We start from the raw sequence: 23,147 nt of genomic DNA, 5'->3' as shown, positions 1-23,147 counted from the left end.
AGTCCGGAGCTGCCCCTTATCCCGGTGCTGCTCCTTATCCCGGTGATGCCCCTTAATTTAGGTGGGGTTATTTGGAGGGTGGTCATTGAGAGGGGGATACGGAAGCAGGGAGTGACTATGGTGGTGTGGGGACCACGCCCAGAGCCTGAGCCGCCACCGTGGAGAGATGCCCACCCAGACCCTCCCCTAGACTTTTGGTGGTGTGTCCGGAGGTCGCACCTTGAGGGGGGGGTTATGTCACGTTCCTGACCTGTTTTCTCTTGTTTTTGTATGTGTTTAGTTGGTCAGGGCGTGAGTTGGGGTGGGCATTCTATGTTTTGTGTTTCTATGTTTAGGTCATTTGTAATTAGCCTTATATGGTTCTCAATCAGGGACAGGTGTTTGACGTTTCCTCTGATTGAGAACCATATAAAGGTAGGCTGTTCACACTGTTTGTTTGTGGGTGGTTGTCTTCCGTGTCTGTGTATGTTGCACCACACGGGACTGTTTCGGTTTGTTCGTTCGTTTTGTTGTAGTCTGTACCTGTTCGTGCGTTCTTCGTGTTATATGTAAGTTCTCATAGTTCAGGTCTGTCTACGTTCGTTTGTTATTTTGTAGTTTGTTGAAGTGTTTTCGGTTTTCGTCTTTGCTTTAATAAACTTCATTATGTCCACATTACACGCTGCGCTTTGGTCCAATCCCTACTCCTCCTCTTCTTCCGAAGAGGAGGAGGACGACCGTTACAATAGAGAACTTCTCAATGAGATGACTGGAAGTCTAACATAACTTTGAGAGTGTGCTGGGCCTATCAACATCTGCACCAATGACTTTTCAAAAATATCTTCAACCAACTACATCCTAGATGTGTTGCACAATCTGTTTTTAAGATGTTTGGTTGAGAGAGATGAGCATTCAACCCAAAAAGCAGGTTTTGAGGAGATGGAGACTTCTCTTTCCATGCTTTTTCCTTCCATTCGTGACAGTCCTAAATCTGAGGACTAATTCGCTTCTTCCAAGCCGTGCTCCCTGTCTCCAGGGCATGGTCTATCATGTCATTAACAACACTGCACCGTAGATCAAGACACTGAGCTGTGGTAGAGAAGTCATGAGACTCTACTGTATGCTAGGGTACTCTATTTCAAGTTCCTAGGCCATTCACACTGAACCTGACCTGCCAATTAATGTGTCCCAAATGGCACCCTGTTCCCTATGGGCACTGGTCAAAAGAAGTGCACTATATAGGGAATAGGGTGCCATTTTGGACGCACATAATTCCTTCAAAGGTCTGGTGCCTGAGGAAATAGAGCCGTACAACCAACCTTCTAGTCACCTAGCTCTCACACACTTAACACACTGACACACTTCTCTTGAACCTAGTAAACCTTATTCTTTAATGTCTGCACCAAATACGGGATTTGAATAAGCACTGGACCATCTAATCGGAAAGACCTATGTTTTGATGATGGTCCTCTGTGGTAAACAGAGTAAAGAGTGATAAATCCCCTTTCATCATGCAGCTGTCGTCGGCAGCCATAGCACTTTTAGCACAGACCCCTTGCCAGCAAGTCATCCAGAGGAAATGCACTCACTGACATCCAGGCTAATCAACCACTCAAAACATCAATGCTTAGAATGGAATGACACCCAACTAGTAACTGAATCCACTTCACAACATCCAGTGGAGACAAAAGGAGTCCCATATGGCCTTTTCAAACGAAGTCTGTTATATTCCACAAAAAATAGGAAGAGTCCCTCACTGTTAGAGTATGCTCGTCGAACATCTCATTCTATAAGCATGGGCATTAATATGGAGTTGGTCCCCCCTTTGCTGCTATAACAGCCTCCACTCTTCTGGGAAGGCTTTCCACTAGGTGTTGGAACATTGCTGCAGGGACTTGCATCCATTCAGCCACAAGAGCATTAGTGAGGTCGGGCACTGATGTTGGGCGATTAGGCCTGGCTCGCAGTCGGCGTTCCAATTCATGCCAAAGGTGTTAGATGGGGTTGAGGTCAGGGCTCTGTGCAGACCAGTCAAGTTCTTCCACACCAATCTTGACAAACCATTTCTGTATGGACCTCACTGTGCACAGGGGCATTGTCATGCTGAAATAAGAAAGGGCCTTCACCAAACTGTTGGAACAAAGTTGAGTAAAGTACAGAATCGTCTAGAATGTCATTGTATGTGTTAAGATTTCCCTTTACTGGAGCTAAGAGGCCTAACCCGAACCATGAAAAACAGCCCCAGACCATTATTCCTCCTCCACCAAACTTTACAGTTGGCACTATGCACTGGAGCAGGTAGCGTTTTCCTGGCATCTGCCAAACCCAGATTTGTCCATCGGACTGCCAGATGGTGAAGGGTGAATCATCACTCCAGAGAATGCGTTTCCACTGCTCCAGAGTCCAATGACGGCAAGCTTTACACCACTCCAGCCGATGCTTGGCATTGCGCATGGTGATCTTAGGCTTGTGTGCAGCTGCTCGGCCATGGAAAGTTGCTCGACCATTTCATGAATCTCCCGACAAACAGTATATTGTGCTGACATTGTTTCCAGAGGCAGTTTGCAACTCGGTAGTGAGTGTTGCAACCAAGGACAGATGGTTTTTACGCACTTCAGCACTCGGTGGTCCTGTTCTGTGAGCGTGTGTGGCCTACCGGTTCGTGGCTGAGCCGTTGTTGCTTATAGACGTTTCCACTTCACAATATCAGCACTTACACTTGACCAGGGCAGCTCTAGCAGGGCAGAAATTTGACGAACTGACTTGTTGGAAAGGTAGCATCCTATGACGGTACCACGTTGAAAGTCACTGAGCTCTTCAGTACGGGCCATTATACTGCCAATGTTTGTCTATGGAGATTGCATGGCTGTGTGGTCGATTTTATACACCTGTGAGCAGTGGATGTGGCTGAAATCACTGAACTCATTCATTTGAAGGGGTGTCCACGTACTTTTGGCCATGTAGTGTATGGGGTTTGACACCCAATAAGATGATTCACGGGTGGTTAAAGCTGCAATATGTAACTTTCTGGATGACCCGACCAAATTCACATAGAAATGTTTGTTATAGATCTTCTCATTGAAAGTAAGTCTAAAAAGCGGTATATCTGTTCTGTGTGCTATTTCTATGCTTCTCACTCTTAAGTTTAGTTTTTGCGTCTTTTATTTCAGGTTTTGTACACCAGCTTCAAACAGCTGAATATACACGATTTTTGGTTATTAAAAATATATTTCACAGCAATTTAGATGGTACAATGATTCTCCACATTGCATGTTTTGTCACATAAACAGACATTAGGCAAACTATTAGAATTCTATCAACCAGGAAATGGCAGAGTGATTTCTGCATATTGCACTTTATGTTTACAATAATCTATATTCTTGGTGGAATGTGACAGGTCAGTGTAGTTCGTAGTTCAGGAATGTTATGACCATCTTAAGAACTAGGCCTAGATGTCTGTACTCAGCTAAATGATTTAACACCGATTACCAGACATATCAATCACTGCTATTGTTGTATATTGTTTATCGTTGTCATGCTAGGTAGATGACCACACTGAGAAAAGTTATGTTATGTTTGAAAATGCCCAAAACCAACCTACTATTTCTTACATAGAAGGAAACTCAATAGCAGTGAATTATTAGATCGTTTCTATACATCAGTGAAGAGTATAGAACACCCAACAATGGTCTGCAGCACGGCCAGGCTGCACCCAGCCAGCCAGGCTGTGTTGTACTGCAGTGTGGGGCTAGCTGCCTCTCCTCTCCTCTCCTCGCTGCCAGCTGTGGGTCCAGGAGCACAACATGGCTGGAGACAGAGCCCACAGCACTGGGAGAGCCAGAGGCCCCGAGCACACATATGTCTGTGCACTCGCCCCTCTGCTGTCTGCCCTCGATCTCTCCCTGCGTGTAAACACTCCAACCACTGACTTCCGCTCCATATACTGGCCCTCTCAACACCACCTGCACCCAGTTGGAAGGGCTGAAAATAGGCCGGGAAAAATGGGGAAATGAATGTTCAATTGGAGTCGGATGTGTTTCAAAAGCGAAAGCCACTAATTTAGATAATTTAACACCCATTGCTTAAATAGTACTGTTGGTATTTTAAATCAATCCCATCGTTTCAGAGAATCCTCTTAATTCATTCATTTATCCTCTAGAATAAGAAGCAATTGGTGAAAGAACATATTTGAATGAGGAGGGATATTTTTTACAGGAGTTAATCATCTTATTACAGTGTTACAGAATTAGTCTAACATTGCAGCCAAACTGCTCTGCAGGGTATTGAAGTTAAATATGCAGTACAATAACATAACAGAGCCATACCCAGATTTAGGAACAACAGTAATCTGCTCTAAAGCCTCCAAGGGAAAAAAATATCTGCTTTTTAACTCTGCAGCTCTCATTAGCTTTCTGGCACTGCCTTTCATGATCTAGCAAATCTGTTTATGTATAGTGAAATCATTTGGGGCAATCATTCCAAGCTATGTTTTCAACTGCAATATGTTCTTGTCCAATCGAAAACAGTTCGGACAATTTAAAGAGACTTCTGTGTCGTGATATCTAGGCTATATCTAGGCACTTACTTCAAGGCACAAAATCAGCCCACTACAATTCAGTAAAGAAAAAAGAAAGACAAATACATAAGGATTAAATTTGAGGGCAAATGTTTACATCAAAATCAATGTATAAATCTTGCAAGTTGAGCCTATGCCCAAACTACAATCTGTCATGACTCCGGACCCGGCAACAATTTCAAGCAGATTTCAAGCAATATCACCATCAAATGACACCAAACTGTCTTTATGAAACCAAGGGATGAAGTTAGAGTGCCATTACATTTTTCCTCATTGTGAAAGGCTGTCAGACTAAGTCAATTAGTCTGACACACAATTACCACATCCTTCTGAAGTTCTTATTACTTCAATTATCACTCAAGCATGCTTTATAATCACAGATGACCTTAGACAATTGTATTCCTAACAGCGGGGTCAAACTACTGCAGAGAATTCATGTAGGCTAGACCGGCTCCTTTATGAATAAGGAAATGGGATATCCGCTGAAAAAATGGTTTTATAATAATATATGCTATTTAGCAGATGGTTTAATCCAAAGTGATTTACAGTCATGCGTGCATAAACCTTTTACCTATGGGTAGTCCCAGGAATCGAACCCACTATCCAAGCGTTGCAAGAGCCATTATCTACCAACTGAGATACAGAGGACAGCAGTAGCCTATACCATAAAAGTATAGCAATAGAAAAAGTCACATCCCCTTTGGTACAGAGAGAGTCACTTATGACACATGATAGTCAGTCAGGGGAGCGTGGCTGTGCGGTAGGTAGGTAGGTAGCTGTCCTATACAAAGCGACAAGGCTCTGTCTGTCGGTCTGAAGGGTCTGCCGTGTCAGGTGCACCTGATCCTAGAGCTCTCTCTGTGACCCATCATCCTGTCAGATAAACCAGTCGACACAGGCCAGCAGTAGTTCACCTCTAACAACTACTGTAACTTATTCAATGAGACTTCTCAGTATAACTTCAACATAAAATGTCAACAATCGCCAACGGCTTTGTAGGCAATTCACCAATCAAACAGTATGTGGTCTATATACACTTTCAGGAATATGTCTATAGCAATGTGACACATACATTTTCCAGCAGAAATACATCACCAGGTAGACTCTGATGTTAATGCTATCTGAAACCTGAACCTTCTGAAGAACACAATATCAAATAGATTCTAGAGCATGTCACATACCAGGACTGAATCAGAGGGACATTGCATCATTCAAGGAAATAACTGCACAAACATTGATTGCATCCTTTGTCACATGCACCAAGGGCCATCCCTTCATCTGTGTAAATAGAGGCTGTTTCGCCCTACATAGATAAGAAAGCTTTCACTCAAATCTGTATCCATCCTAATAAGGGGGCGACGGGAGGCGAGGCACTCAATGAAAGTGAACGATAAGAACAGTCTGCAAACAGGGCATAGGGAACTCAACGTTCTAAATAGACTGTTTGTGGACACACTAGAAAAATGGATAGGATGTTCAGTCTCAGCAAGCAGAACAAAAAAAGATACATTGAGAACAGCCAAGCCTAAAATTAGACCAAATAGATAAGCGTTATACCTAACAGGCCATGAGCCTTTTAAGAGAGTTATATCAATGAATATTGGCTTGACAACTTTGTGGTGCAACAAGCAACATTTTTCTTTCCATTGTAAATGAAGAATTGTTCTACAGATGAGAAATCTAGATGACTCCTTGTCAACCCTTTAAGTGCCCCTACACTTCTAGGAGCACGGTACATTCATTTAGATGCATGGCTTTGACAAATTTGCATTACATTATCTTCACACACACACACACACCAAAACAGGGTGATACACACGTACAAACAAAATATATATCTCTGAAAAAATAGGGCTAAATTAAAGCTTTACCTACCGCGAGCAATGCCATTTTTTTATCTTCATAGAAATGTTTCTTTAAAAGTATGTGCAATGATCTCAGCGGCCCGTTTCTTTGTGTTTGCTACTGAACTAGGAGGCTTGCTCAGTCTTCACAGCGGCCAACCAAAAGATGTGACAAGACTTGGCGCTCCACATAAATCGGCAAAGAACAAAGTGCCATAACGGATATGTATATATTTTATTTTAAACAAATCTTTTGGTGGAATTGTTTAACTGACAAGTCCCTTGGCCACTAAAGAGAGTGGCAAAGGAAGAGAGAAAAAACATAAATATGAGCCAACCCCCCCTTTTAGAACACTTTTCCCTTTCCCACTCTGTCACTCTTTCACACAGTTAGCCTGCCCACTTCCTTAGAAACTTTATCACACACCCCTCAGCCAGCACCACCAGAACTTCCCACTGCAATTAGTTATAAAAACTTTTCAGTCCAGCCACACGTGGTCTGGTTTTTAAAGAGCTGTATCCCCCTTCTCACGTGGTATGGGGGCTATTGAGTCGTCACAGACCCCCTGAATGATCGCCGAAAAATAAGGCGGTCCAGACAATAGGTCTTCTTGATTCATTCAATTCTTTCAGGACCTTGTACCGTCGTCCGGGCAGCTCCACACAATTGCTGCTTTGATAGTTTGGATAAACTCACTCTCTCCGTCTAATCTAAAAAATCCAATCCATTTTTTTAAAAACAGTTAACTGTCTAAGGTTTTCTCCACGAGTCGACAAAATTACAACATTTTGCTCGAGATCATTGGTATCACATACATCTGTGTATCAAATAGGTCACAAGATGAAAATAATTAGTAAAAAGAAACTGACCTGGTCAGCTGTACAGGCTGCATTGCTGTTGGAGTCTGACATGGTTTGATAGTGCCCAGTGGTTATCTCGTTTCCACTCCTGAGTTCTTCATTCACACCTTTCCTTTCGGTTCCGCAGAAAGAGGGGAGGGGGAAGAACAGCCTCTTTTTGCCCTGGGTTGATTAATGCCTGAATTATTTTCACCTCATTTCATCTGATGGAGTTCTGTTTCCTCTCCGCCTCTCTCAATCATTCGGCATGGTAGCGCTCTCTCTCCCTCCACACTCTCACTCACCCTCCCTTCCTCCCCCTCTCTCGCTTTTATTGCCCTCCCTCTCTGTGTCCCCTTTCTGTTCTACTTCAGGATTTCAGGAAAATGCCCCCCTCCCATTCCCAAAAAGACAGGAGAGATCCACAGCTTTTGCCTCTACCTCCACAATGAATGGGTTGTTGTCATTCCAGCACCTTGGCTGCATACAGAGCGAGGGGAGCTGCTGGTTTAGCTGCCTGGAGTCAGGGCTCCTGCCAAACCTTCCTCAAGAGATTAAAGAAAAAGTGAGGAGCCGTGTGCTTCCACTGGACTCACTACCCTTGCTGTCTCTCCATTTCTTCCACTTGTTTTCAAGGCAGCTGCACCCAGACCACCAACACTCTCATTCATGAACACTTGACTCTCAAATCCTTGTCCCTTGACATTGCCAATTCCTTCCTGTATGTAGTGCAAAAAGCACAGGGGCACATACCTCTCTCACTGCCTACAACATGCTTGCAGGGTCCCCCCCACCCATTTTTAATTCATGCTCTTCCTCTTTATTCAGAGGTCCAAAGATACCATATTATTTGTGCTCTTGACAATGTATGGCCAACCGATACGTGACAAAGACAGCATTAAGTGAGAGAACTAGAATTGCATCACAATGTAAGGAAGGGTTCAACAAAATGCCAAAATGTGTTACAAAGGAGGCCTTTCAAAACTCTGCTTTTGGCCAAGTCCTCCAAAGAGTATCCTGTTAGTGGTGTCAAAAGTTGACAGACACCTGGCATGGATCCTAATGGATGTTTGATAGTGGGGGACAATGGTGGCAACTGCTTCAGTGGATAGACTCCATGAGTAGGGCTGGCACAATTATCGTATAACCGTGTACCCGACGGTTATGGATGAAGACGTCATGAAAATAAAATAACTAACCCTGCCAATTTGACTGGTAAACTCATGGGTACACTTGCAATAGATAAATAGGTAAATCGAACTCAACCAAAACAAAGTAATTGCCATGGAAATACGTGGGGGAAAGGGCCATGGGGAAAATATATTGAGTCTCCTTTTTGCCCCCCAGGAAAATTAGCCTACATTTAGGCTATTGTTTATATGTATTTTACACTATGTTGAGGTAAAAATCGGAGTATAATGCTTTTATGGATGTCAACCCCAACACATGTTCATGTCATCGTTACCAATCAACTATTGGTCAGCTATGCCAACCAGCTTATACGAACAGGAGTTAACATTTAGCAGTCACAAATATATTCAAATCGGACGTAAGTGACCAGATTGTGTGCCTGTTATAATACATAAATCTTGATGGATTTGACAAATATCCACTTTGGTAAATCAGATTTGTTGAATGTGCGCCAATCTGGTAATAGAATGTCTACGTTCTATTGAGTCCTTTACCACATCTATGGCTGCCTGGTATTGTGATGCAATAATTTCCATGGTAATGTAGAATGTTCATTCAAATGATGATAACTGATGTGGCTCATGCTTTGGATATGTTTTTATATGTCAGTTGAGTTGAATCAACTCTGCACATATTTTAGCACATATTTTACTTCCTGCTTTGCTCCTATAGTTACACTTGCAATGCATGCCAGTCCACCCATTATGTCATCATTGACTTGAATGGGGACGCCAATCTATTCATTCTATTTCTATGGCAGGACATGCAGTCAGGAGTGTAGCTGAAGAGAAAATATGCCCCCCTCATTTTTTTGCTATTTGAACAGTTATTACGGTGACCGCTGTTATTTGGCTGGCCATTTGGCTAGCCAAGACAGAAGGTACTGCTTTCTCTATCAGCGTTGGAACATGACTTTGCATTACATTACGAGGTTGCATAAAGGCAAATTGCCATACCCTCATTGGAGGAAATGATGATGTACACACATCAGTTTAAAAAGGGAAGTAAACAAAGTTGGCTCATATAATAAAGTAGTTGTGCTATATAGCTTTTTTAAAGAGAAAAACTAATATTCCAACAATTAAGCTACTATTAGCCAAATGTAATTTACAACATTTAAAATTAGATTAGCAGATACATTGCTTTTGAATTGAACAACATAAAGGGGCAAGTTAGGCTAGTAATAAAGCATAAATAAGTAATAAGTATTTGAACCAACTGTGTAGTGCTACAGAAAAAAACAAAATGTGCACCCAGTGGGGGCCCCAGGACAGAGTTTGGGAAACCCTGAGCTAGGCGACAGCACACTTTCTGCATGCTCTTTAGTAGTAAAGGTCTGCAGACAAGCGAGTGTGTGGTGTGTGTGTGTGGGATAGTGGAATAAATTACACACATGTAGAGCTCCTCTGGGCTTCCATATGAGGCCCAGGCAGCCACGAGCGTGGCGGTGGGGGAGTTTGACACTGTAGGTCATTAAAAACTCTACAGGGGACACAGCCAACTCCTATTAGTCAGACCCAGAATAGGTCAGAATTAATGAGGATTTTGCGATGCACTATTTTTCCTGCCGCTTATCAATAGTTGAATGGAGAGAGCTGTGTAGAGGGGTGACTATGACCAGGAAAAGAGACAAGATTACTTACTATAAAAGCCAGTTGACATGTTGGGGAACTTGTTTTCCTAATTGTCCTTTTATGTCTGCTATTTAGCTCCAATTAGACACCACACATGCCATGCTCTGTAATTGCCCGGATCTGTTCAAATCTTTTACTGCAGGAATGTAAATTGAAAATTTGAAACTAACATTCACACATAATGATTTCTCATTGTAATGGCATGGGCCAGTGTTTCCTCTAGAAAAATGTGTAGCAGTGGGTGGAAAAAATGAATTGAAATAAAACAATGCTGACACCATATTGGTAAAGTTATTTGTTGAAATTATTTTAACATATTGGACCATGCTTACAGTGCATTCGCAAAGTATTCAGACTCCTTCCCTTTTTCCACATTATGTTACATTACAACCTTACTCTAAAATTTATTTAATTGTTTTTTTCCTCATCAATCTACACACAATAGCCCATAATGACAAACCAAAAACAGGTTTTTAGACATTTTTGCAAACGTATTAAAAATAAATAACAGAAATATTATTTCTGGCCAAACTGAGCAATCAGGAGATAAGGGCCTTGGTCAGGGAGGTGACCAAGAACCCAATGGTCACTCTGGCAGAGCTCCAGAGTTCTTCTGTGGATATATGAGAACCTTCCAGAAGGACAACCATCTCTGCAGCACTCCACCAATCAGGCCTTTATGGTGGAGTGGAAGTAATTATTCAGACCCTTTACTCAGTGCTTTGTTGATGCACCTTTGGCAGCGATTACAGCCTCAAGTCTTCTTGGGTATGACGTTACAAGCTTGACACAACTCTATTTGAGGAGTTTCCCCCATTGTTCTCTGCGGATCCTCTCAAGCTCTGTCAGGTTGGATGGGGAGCGTAGCTGTAGTTATTTTCAGGTCTCTCCAGAGATGTTTGATCGGGTTCAAGTCCGGGCTCTGGCTAGGCCACTCACGGACATTCAAAGACTTGTCCCGAAGCCACTCCTGCATTGTATTGGCTGTGTGCTTAGGGTCGTTGTCCTGTTGGAAGGTGAACCTTTGTCCCAGTCTGAGGTCCTAAGCGCCTGGAACAGGTTTTCATCTGTACTTTGTTCCATCTATCCCTCGATCCTGACTAAACTCTCAGTCCCTGCCGCTGAAAAACGTCTCCACAGCATGATGCTGCCACCACCATGCTTCACCGTAGGGATGGAGCCAGGTTTCCTCCAGACGTGACGCTTGGCAATCTGGCCAAAGAGTTCAAACTTGGTTTCATCAGACTGGAGAATCTTGTTTCTCATGGTCTGAGAGTCCTTTAGGTGCCTTTTGGCAAATTCCAAGCGGGCTATCATGTGCCTTTTACTAAGAAGTTGCTTCCGTCTTGCAACTCTACCATAAAGGCCTGATTGGTGGAGTGCTGCAGAGATGACTGTCCTTCTGGAAGGTTCTCATATCTCCACAGAGGATCTCTGGAGCTCTGTCAGAGTGACCATCAGGTTCTTGGTCACTTCACTGACCAAGACCCTTCTCCCGCAATGGTTCAAGCTCTAGGAAGAGTCTTGGTGGTTCCAAACTTCTTCCATTTAAGAGTCCACTGCGTTCTTGGGGACCTTCAATGCTGCAGACATTTTCTGCAGCATCCCAGATCTGTGCCTCGACACAATTCCTTCAAACTCATGGCTTGGTTTTTGCTCTGACATATATTGTCAACTGTGGGACCTTATATTGACAGGTGTATGCCTTTCCAAATCATGTCCAATCAATTGAATTTACCACAGGTGGACTCCAATCAAGTTGTAGAGACATCTCAAGGATGATCAATGGAAACAATTTCGAGTCTCATAGCAAAGAGTCTGAATACTTACGTAAATAAGATATTTCTGTTTTCGCTTTGTCATTATGGAGTATTGTGTGTAGATTGATGAGGAAAATGTTTTATTTAATCCATTTTAGAATAAGGCTGTAACGTAACAAAATGTGAAAAAAGTCAAGGGGTCTGAATACTTTCCGAATGCACTTTACAACCTATGCATGGTCCATATTATCAGGTATGCTATCAGCAATAAGCATTATCACCTGTAGCCCAACTGATGCAGCATAGTGGCTATAAATAAATAAAGTCTCAAACAAGGGGTAGCCTATCTGCACTTACCCTAGTGGGCTAGGGTGATCTTTTAATTAGTTAGCATCCTATTGATGAATTGTATGTCCCAAAAACTTGCTTAAACACAGTTAATATAATGTAGGCCGACCTGTAAGGGTAGTTTGGGGTAAACTGCCATCCAGGGTAACACTGCCTGTACTTCTCACAGAAACCACTTCCTGTTACAATTCCCCTGGGATACTCTTCTTTTTAACAAAGTCCATCAAAACTGCTGTTTTCCCGGCGATTGCAAGACTTGTTGTGCATTGACTGACTGCTTGTTAGAATACATGTTTCGCTCCCAATGGCACTCATAACTTGAACGCGCCTCGAGAGGAATATTTATTTAGTATAGAACACACAACAACAAGCCGACTAGATCAATAGATAAACTAGTCAACTATAGGGTGTTGGATTTTTGTATTCATTACTAATTTTGTTTGCAGAGGAAAAGTAAATGTGGACTGTTCCAGCATAGTTCAACCTTCTGACTCCACAGAGGATTGGGGTTAACAGGTAAAACTAAACCTTTCATGGCACCTCCCTACTGGGCGTCAGTCATACCCGGGTCATACGCTGCCCATCACACACAACCCTGCTGCTAAGAATACATAGGCTAACCCTAACCCCCAAATGAGACAGGGAGACCGGGACCTCCATGAGAACTCACCATCATCATCATCACTACACTCCTCATACTAATGATACTGAATATGGTAGTGGCGAGGGGGCAGGGTGAGGGGGGCCATTGGGACGGGACAATTTCCGACTAAGGCATGCAAGAATTTAGGAAGGATCGTCTGGCTGTGCACAGCCCATCAATGAGGCAGCCCGGCAGCCTGAGAAAAGCCCAGTTGCTATAGAGAGCAGGGGTAGGCCACAGTCCTAATAGAGGCAGAGCGTGCGGGAGAGAGAGAGAGTGACAGAGGGGGGGCGGGCAGTGTGTGGATTAACACTGGGTGTTCCATTTCAATTCTTAACTTGCAGTCTTTATTTCCTACTACGCTCCTATCAGAGAGTAGATCTCACCACATGCCAATTTCATTTGCTGAGAACATCTGAGTTCTAGTCTAGCCCATCACATCTGCAAGCATTTTTTAAATACTTATTGGAAGGGTATGGCTAGCGTTATATCAGGTATAAGATAGAAAATCCCTCTATTATTACACAACAACATCTCAATCTTATTCAAACAAAACAAATCACTGAAGTGACACAGAATGGTTCCAGGACGGTTTGAAATGAGCCGCCTTTGGGACTCATTCCTATTCAAAGCACGCTGCCTCTATTGACAAGCCAAACAAGGGACTTCAGTGTGGGCTAAATTACTACTGCTGACCAAACATGTCACTTTCGCAACTTACTGCCCTATTGATGTGCGGTTTCCGGATCGTATTCTCACTCAGTTGGTTTGCAGACTAGAGATACTGACGCAGACACGCACACACAAATATTGCAAAAGCAAGCGCAAACCAACATGACTGTTACCCCACCGCTTGACACACAAAGCTTGTTGCTGATTGATTTGAAATAATAGGAAAGCACACACATAGAAAATCCATTTGTGAGCAATCTCATTCAGTTTTGAGTGAAACATACACAACTGGGGTGCGTCGTAGTGGCCATGGCCAATGGTGCGGTCTCCGATCCTACATTTTAAAGGCCCTCCTCTTGGCGCAGAGACAACATTTCCTGCAATTCTACATATTTTGGCATGGGGCGGAGAGAAAATGTTACAGTTTTAAAGATAGTTTGATGCAATTGTACACATGTTGTCATGGGGATGAGAAGAAATTGCAATTTTAAAGCTAATTTCCTGCAACTCTACACATTTTGCCATGGCTTATGACTCAAACATGATAAGAAAATCAATAGGGGCCCCATGCCATGACATTTGGGTAGTGATTTAGATAGTAATTGTTAGTTCTCAAAGATTATCTTATTTAAAAATATATAGAACCATTATCTTTTCTACATATTTTATATCTGGCTTTAGTCGTTTAAGTTTACACTGAAAACGTTTTACCATCCCAATAATTATTTCCCCTCCCCATAATCATATTTTTTGGCATGCCGGCAATGAATATAGGGGAAAACACTGAGCTGCCCTTGCTCAAAATGTAGGAATCATTCTTACCATTCTCCTCATTTTAACTGTTTTAGCAATAGTGATTTGTTTTTTGCACAAAGGTAACAATAGTCTAACTATTGGGATCAAAATAACTATTGAGTGTTATCTGATCTCACTGTACAGAATCTGATACACTACACATTTTAATACAGGTGTAGACAGGGTCACAGGGAAGCTTTTAGTAATCATTCCCAATATTATCATAGAGACCTCTCAGTAGATTGGTATGATGGATCTCTCGGTCTAGTCTTCTTCAGTGATACATCTAGTACCCAGTGCAGTGCTCAGAGATATTCAGCTCTCCCGTGGACATGGTAATGATGTTTGGTCCTATTAAATCCACCTGCATTTAGATTTCTGTCCATTATTGCAATTTACTTAATAGCTCATCACCTCTGATTAGTTTCACCTAAGTGATGGGGTGCGTGAAAGCTTGGTACAAGGAAAATTAGGATAACCCTACATTTTCTCAACAGTTCAGACTGAAAAACAGAAAAGTGACTGAAAATAGCTCTGGGGAATCTCTCTCACCGGACAGACTAGGTAACGTGGAGGACAGAAAGCAGAGAGGTCAGAAACTTCCCTTTTTTTGGCGCATCTGACAGTCTTTGTCAGGACAACAAAAGGACAAATTCATTAAGCTATGGTCGGAAAACAACGTCCTAAGCATTTCTTCCAGTTAGAAGAGCGAGTTCTGCTTAGCCTGGCAGCTTTCAGGGACACAGGAGAGCAATCTCTAACGCTTGGGTTAACATGAAGTTTTCATGATAATATCTCCCCTCCGTAATTACGCTGGAAGGGCCCCAGCTGTTAATTCTTTATAAATAGCGTGTAGCTCAGATTGCCTCCAGGGAGAATGGGGCTCAGTGGAGTAGCTGGGGAACAAATCGGGCCAGATAAAGCACACAACATACACATTTTGACAAACATATGGGACCATTGCTGGGGATGAAAGTGAGGTACATGTGACTTTAGTTCACCTCACGTGGATTAACCAATGAGCAAATTAGAAGAGCAGCAGCAGAAATTGTTGTCGACCTGACTTTTTTGAGAAGTGATCAAAATTAAGAGGGCTTTATAGGGAAAAAACTAACTCCAAATATAATTTTTGTCCGAAATAGCTACCACAAGGTTAGTACAGGTGCTTTTTCAAGAGTTAGGCTACATTAAAAAATATATATATATTCACACGGGCTCAAAAGTAGAATTGACATTTGTTTGCATACATGCTATGGTGAATGAAGGCCCTTTATCTAGCTAGGTAAACAGAACTGGTCCAGGGTGGTTGTAGGATTTTATCTAGTATTTGAAATGATGCCAGATTTCTAGTAACGGACATGTGTAAGGGAGATAATGTAGGTTAGTGAACATGTGAAAAATTTAAAAGGAGACAAAAATGCTTAATTCTAATCATTTCAAAATTAAATGTTTTGCTATTGTCACGTTCCTGACCTGTTTTCCTTTTTTCTTGTATTTATTTAGTTGGTCAGGGCGTGAGTTGGGTGGGTTGGTCTATGTGTGTTTTTCTATGTTGGGGTTTTTGTGTTCGGCCTGGTATGATTCTCAATCAGAGGCAGCTGTAGATCGTTTGTCCCTGATTGAGAATCATACTAAGGCAGCCGGGGTTTCACGTGTGTTTTGTGGGTGGTTGTATTTCGTGTCAGTGTTCGTGCCACACGGGACTGTTTTCGGTTTTGTCACGTTTTGTTGTTTTTTTGTATGTTAAGTGTTCAGTTCGATTCATTAAAATATCATGGACACGAATCACTCTGCTTATTGGTCCGACCCGTCTCGCCTCTCCTCGTCCGAGGAGGAGGAAGAATATTACGACGATCGTTACAGAACCACCCACCGAATCAGAACCAAGCAGCGTATGTTCGAGCAGTGGAATACACAGGACTACTGGACTTGGGAGGAGATCCTGGACGGCAAAGGACCCTGGGCTCAGCCAGGGGAATATCGCCGTCCCAAGGCGGAGCTGGAGGCAGCGAAGGCAGAGAGGCGCTGGTATGAGGAGGCAGCGCGGCGACGCGGTTGGGAGCCCGAGAGTCAGACCCAAAAATTTCTTGGGGGAGGGCACACGAGGAGTGTGGCAAAGCCGGGTAGGATACCTGAGCCAACTCCCCGTGCTTACCGTGGAGTGAGAGGGCGTCGTACTGGTCAGACACCGTGTTATGCGGTAAAGCGCACGGTGTTCCCAGTACGCGTGCTTAGCCCAGTGCGGGCTATTCCACCTCGCCGCACTGGTAGGGCTAAGTTGGGCATCGAGCCGGATGTCATGAAGCCGGCCCAACGCATCTGGCCTCCAGTGCGTCTCCTCGGGCCGGCATACATGGCACCAGCCTTACGAATGGTGTCCCCGGTTCGCCAGCATAGCCCAGTGCGGGCTATTCCACCTCGCCGCACTGGCAGGGCTACGGGCACCATTCAACCTGGTAAGGTTGGGCAGGCTCGGTGCTCAAGAGCACGTGTCCTCCTTCACGGTCCGGTATACCCGGTGCCACCTCCATGTACCAGTCCTCCGGTGGCAGCCCCCCGCACCAGGCTGTCTCTCCGGGTTCTCTCTCCAGCTGCTCCCACCTGTCCAGCGCTGTCAGAGCCTTCCTCCTCTCCAGCGCAGCCAGTGCCTATACCACGCACCAGGTCTACAGTGCGTCTCAGCCGGCCAGAGTCTGCCGTCTGCCCAGCGGCGCCTGAACTGTCTGCCTGCCCAGCGCTGTCCGTCGGTACTGAGCTTTCAGAGCCGTCCAGCCAGGACCAGCCAGAGCCGTCCAGCCAGGACCAGCCAGAGCCGTCCAGCCAGGACCTGCCAGAGCCGTCCAGCCAGGACCTGCCAGAGCCGTCCAGCCAGGACCTGCCAGAGCCGTCCAGCCAGGACCTGCCAGAGCCAGTCAGCCAGGACCTGCCAGAGCCAGTCAGCCAGGACCTGCCAGAGCCAGTCAGCCAGGACCTGCCAGAGCCAGTCAGCCAGGACCTGCCAGAGCCAGTCAGCCAGGACCCGCCAGAGCCGTCCAGCCAGGATCCGCCAGAGCCGTCCAGCCAGGATCCGCCAGAGCCGTCCAGCCAGGATCCGCCAGAGCCGTCCAGCCAGGATCCGCCAGAGCCGTCCAGCCAGGATCCGTCAGAGCCAGCCAGCCAGGATCCGCCAGAGCCAGCCAGCCAGGATCCGCCAGAGCCAGCCAGCCAGGATCCGTCAGAGCCAGCCAGCCAGGATCCGCCCCTCAGTCCGGTGCTGCCCCTCAGTCCGGTGCTGTCCCTCAGTCCGGTGCTGCCCCTCAGTCCGGTGCTGCCTTTTGGTAGAGTGGGTTTGACATGGAGGGTGGCCATTGGGAGGAGACCACGGAAGCGGGGTTTGACTATGGTGGGTTGGGGACCACGACCAGCGCCAGAGCCGCCACCGTGGACAGACGCCCACCCAGACCCTCCCCTAGAGTTTATGCGGGTGCGCCCGGAGTTCGCACCTTAAGGGGGGGGTTATGTCACGTTCCTGACCTGTTTTCCTTTTTTCTTGTATTTATTTAGTTGGTCAGGGCGTGAGTTGGGTGGGTTGGTCTATGTGTGTTTTTCTATGTTGGGGTTTTGTGTTCGGCCTGGTATGATTCTCAATCAGAGGCAGCTGTAGATCGTTTGTCCCTGATTGAGAATCATACTAAGGCAGCCGGGGTTTCACGTGTGTTTTGTGGGTGGTTGTATTTCGTGTCAGTGTTCGTGCCACACGGGACTGTTTTCGGTTTTGTCACGTTTTGTTGTTTTTTTGTATGTTAAGTGTTCAGTTCGATTCATTAAAATATCATGGACACGAATCACTCTGCTTATTGGTCCGACCCGTCTCGCCTCTCCTCGTCCGAGGAGGAGGAAGAATATTACGACGATCGTTACAGCTATGTTCTAAAAAGGAAGACTTTTCTTTGTCAAGTCATGATAACAACTCAACAGAATAATTAGTTGTATTAGTAAATTACTTCAAAACAATACCTTTTTGGAGAAATAATTAATATATTAGGCTACATGTGTATGCACATATTGCCGCTGCAAATCTAGTGCAATGGAATGTGAGCAAGAAAGAGAAAACGTTTGGAGATGCTTTCGGGGGGCCTTGGACATGGACGGAATCAAAGTGATACATAATATGAAGGCGGTGTTCCTGTGAGGGAGCCCTGAGAACAGCAGACCCGCCTTCGTCCCATGCCTATATCTCCCATTCACGAGACAAGGGGCAGAGCAGGTGGAGTTCAAGCGCAACAAATTACCTAAATATGGGGTGAAAAGCCTTTTGAAGGACCTCAATTGGACCGTTGAAAATAATAATAATAAAAGAGATGAGAAGATTTAAGAGGCCTCGAGGGAACACAATGCTCAACTGCTGTCCATAATTTCACACAGTAGCCAGCGAAAGTGGGTCTCTCCCTTTTTCTTTTAACTTTGTTTATCCTTTATTTGGAGGGGGCTGCCATTAAACAGAAGAGAGAGGAAGAAAAGTAGGAAAAAACTACATTTTCAGCCTGAGTGGTTTCTTCAAATGAAATCTAAAGGCCGAAACTCAATGGGCCCTTTGGTTGGGGAAACTTTTTAAAGGAAGCGCAGCAGTGGACGTGTTTGGCATTTGGTGGCCCTTGTCCCCCCATTGTACCTTCGCCACAGTGGCTGCATTTTCCCTGGCTCTGCTTCTTGGTGCACTGCACTGTACAGTCAGAGGCTCAAACAAACAGAAATCATGTTTTGACTTCCCCTTTGCTCCGTCACATCTGTTCCTATGCCCCTGAAGGCAGCACAGTTGCACAGTTACAAAGATGTGAACACTCAAGCTAATTCAAGTGAATGACTGACGGCTCAATATGGTCCTCCTTACATAAGAAGGGAAGGAAAAGCTTTAAGCAGACTGAAGACTTGACGGACAGACGAACTTATGCTTGCCACCCGTTGTCTTTACACAAACTTCACATGGCAAGGCAATTATGTACAACATACAAGTCGTTTAGATCCTCAACACCTCAATACTACACTAAATGTCTTGCCAGTTTTCCAAGGTGAGAATGTTAACAAGTAAGAAACATAAAAGACAAACTACATCAATATTCGCAATATACTTATTTTTTCCCCTTTTTCATTGCTAAGGAACAGACGTTTTTGTATCTCTTAGTCTGCAGCTAACCTACTGTAAACCATTTCATGGCAGAATGGTTCTTAACATGGCAGAAATGGCTCCTGTCCTGCGGGACCCTTCAAAGAAGCCCACATTAGCAGGCAGCCCATGGGAAATGCAACTCACTGCAGCACTACCCTAGTACCCAGGGGAGGGGGGTGCAAGAAGTCACCACCGTTAACAGTCGCTCTGCTACTGATCTTTAGTCTTTCGTCTCTGACAGGCCAAGCAGAAATACCCCCGTCATTACCGGGCACAAATATGTTTTCAATGTCTGTTTCACATGCATTCTTTCTCTTCGCTTTCTTAGAGAAGTGTTTCCTAACTCCAGTCCTCCAGGACCCCCAACAGCACACATTTCTGTTGTAGCCCCTGATAAACTCACCTGATTCAACTAATTGAAGGCTTGATGATTAGTTGACAAGTTGAATCAGGTGTGCTCGTCTGGTGCTACAACAAAAATGTATACTGTTGGGGGTACTGGAGGACTGGAGAGGGCAAACACTGTCTTAGACGATTACAGAAGAGGCACAACGACACGTGATGCGTGTCCCTTCCCCAACATATCCTCTCTCAATGCATAAGACAGCTAGCTGTCTCGTAAAACGGTGCACCAAAACCTCATCCGGCTGCCAATTCAGGGAAAGTGAGTCCATACGCTATAAAAGATGCAGGAGAGCAATTCAGAAGATAATGCCTCTCTTAGAAAGGTTGGAAAGAGTCAGACTTGGGTTTCTAATGCACAATCCCAAGCAGAATAAGCAGCATGTCCATGGCAAGTAAGCTCTCAAATAGATAGAAAACTAGAAAGAGCAATTTTAGCAGTAAGTGAAAATAAGTATACAAGTACTAAAACGTCAATTACTGTAGGTTATGTATAAGAACAAAACATTATAAATCAGTAATACATCATGTCATAAAATCTAAAGATGGAGGCAATTCTACTGTATGTAATATAATACACTGTATGTAGGGGAGCCGTGGCAGTTATTGATGGCGGGAGAAGGGCTCGGTCCTGTGAAATGATTAGCATCACTGTCTCTCAGTGGAAGACAACAGACTCAGCAATGGGGACCGGAGCAGGGGGGAACCAATCACAAGAGGGGAGGGATTTTTGGAGGGATTTTTTTTGTTGAGGGATTTTGTCTCTTTCTACTTTTGACTTCACGTTTAAACCTCAAGGTTTGACCTTACTCGTATGTTTTTTTCCTGTCCAGATAAGAGAGGTTTTACTATCTCTCTCTGTCCATTTCTCTGTTTTACTAACAGCAGTGTGAAATTTGAAAATGTTGTTGTGAAGAACATGTGATGTTGTTATTGACGTCTTGGCCGAAAAATATTTACAGAGTGGTTTGATGACTAGGACTAGTAGGACTCACTTATGAAATACAATACAAATAATTTATGTGACTACTTGCGATCTTTATTTGCTTATTCTATAAGCTAACTCTATATCAAATTGTCTTTCAACTGTATAACCTTGGAACAACCTGCAAGAGCCTGTACATTTTTTCAAAATATGTATTTTGTGTATGATTTATCAAGTTACGCTAGTTTCCTGGAAAATTACATCATAACCTCTACAATTAAATGAATTAATCATTTCATTTAACCTAGCAAGATGTGTAATGTATTACAGTTAAGGCAGTTTTAAAGTGGTGAGTAAGCTGTATTTGAGTTCAGTGGAGAGTTTCTCTGTGGCCCTCAGCCAGGGACACACTGTCCAGACAATTACAGAAGTGGCTGCTGCGAAAGCCACCTCGGCCAAGTCAAACAATCAGCCTGCAGTATACCTGCTTGACAGACACATGGGTCCGGTTGGGTAAAGCCACCCAAGGGGTCCGGTTGGGTAAAGCCACCCAAGGGGTCCGGTTGGGTAAAGCCACCCAAGGTCCAGTAACTTCAGTACTAATACTGTGGCCAGGGGTGGCTGCTAGCCACTATCCCCAGTGTTCCCCAGTGTTCTCAGTAGTCAAAATCAAAAGGGATAAAGGCATGGAATGAAATATTAGGGATAGTCAAAAACCAATTTCATACAAGTTATACAAACATTAAACACATACAAAATACATAAAACAATAGACAGGACACTTAGGAATGTTTGGCTGAATTCAAGCAAGAATCTTGGAAAATCTCATTGATCAAGTACAGGTAACACCTTGTCGACTTGATAAATAGGCCTATTCTATGTCTTCAAATGATAGGCTAAACCAAAAGGATAATTCTTCACACACAAAAAAACATTTCATTCAAATGAAAGTGCTATTTAATTACTTTAACCCAAGTACATACTGTATATTATCTAAAGGACCTTTCAAGTCACTAACCAGATATTTGGTTGATATGCAATAACATTTTATTTTTGGTATGAAACATGATTTATTTTTCCTTTACCAAAATAATTCTATATTTTAACTGGATGTAATTTATAGTCTTTAAAGTAAACATTGGATTATCTCCCACAAACATTATAAATGTGGCACTATAACCCAAAATCATTACATTAGAAAAACTATATTTCAGGGAAAATTAAGTACCCCCCCAGAAATTGTAGTGTTTACTGACATTTCAGTGTGGACTACAAAGTGGCAATAGGGCTACAGAGAGGAATTAACAGAAAACTTGGGAAATAACACAAACTTTACTTCACTACTGGCCTTGACAGTATATTGAACAAAGCAACAAAAACAGTAGACATGTTTATATTTCATTAGCCTACATTTTGTTAGGTAGACTATAGGTCTTTCCAGTTGTCATCCAGTTAGCTGATCCTTGGTCTATAGGGCTAGACCAGTGACCAAGTAACAAAGGGATACATGATCAGCAGCATAAGGTCAACTAATGTTCAATTGCTGGGCAACAGCTGCACACTGCTATTCCTCATCATTGACAAAACAATACTGTAGCTCAAGTGTGATTTGCCACCCTTAAAGAAGAGAAGCCTCCACAAGTTATTTTACCAGTCCTAAACAAGACTCCTCTAGTCTTCCCACCAGACACTTGTGTGGCGTCCTACTCCCCTCAGTCTATGACGGGGTGTGTGAGGAGATGAGTATGGGAGGGAGGGGGAAAGACTAAATAGAAATACAATAAACAAAAACTTCAACTCACCAGAATCCCCGAAAACTGCTTTTCCTCCATGCTTCAGTCAGGAGCGCTTTCAAGCAGAGGGACCTCTTTCTCTTCCGTGAGGATGTAGTCTAAGTCCGTGCTGCTGCGCGTCTCTTTTTGGGGACTCGTCTTCTTCTGGACACTGGTATGTTGCAGTAACAGCGGCTCGCGTGCGACGTCGTCCCGTTGCTCTCTCGATTCCCTTGTTTCCGACCGAAGCTGAAGTGGCGTCTCTCCTTTGTATTAATTCTCCACTAATCCAGGAACTTTTCTATGCTGTGAAAGGGACATGTGACAAGGAGGGGGGTGGAGGCAACACTTTTAGTTCCTTTCCCAATTTCAAACATAAATTTCATCACTGGGAAAAAAACTCCCTCCCTTTCTAATGGTTGAAGACACTTGTCTTTAGCTGACCAAAGGCACCAGTGGTGAGGATGCTGATATATGCCACAGATTGGGGAGAAAACTAGATTGACATTTTTCTGAAAACTAATCGCTGAAACAATGTGCTAGTGTACAAACAGATTAGTCGACTGTTAGAGAAAAAGCTCAGACTTGTCAATGACTGCACATTGCACAACAAGTGCAGA

Source organism: Salvelinus namaycush, chromosome 25 (genome assembly GCF_016432855.1).
Source record: "Salvelinus namaycush isolate Seneca chromosome 25, SaNama_1.0, whole genome shotgun sequence".
Taxonomy (NCBI): Eukaryota; Metazoa; Chordata; class Actinopteri; order Salmoniformes; family Salmonidae; genus Salvelinus; species Salvelinus namaycush.
Note: the sequence above shows the minus strand (reverse complement) of the source record.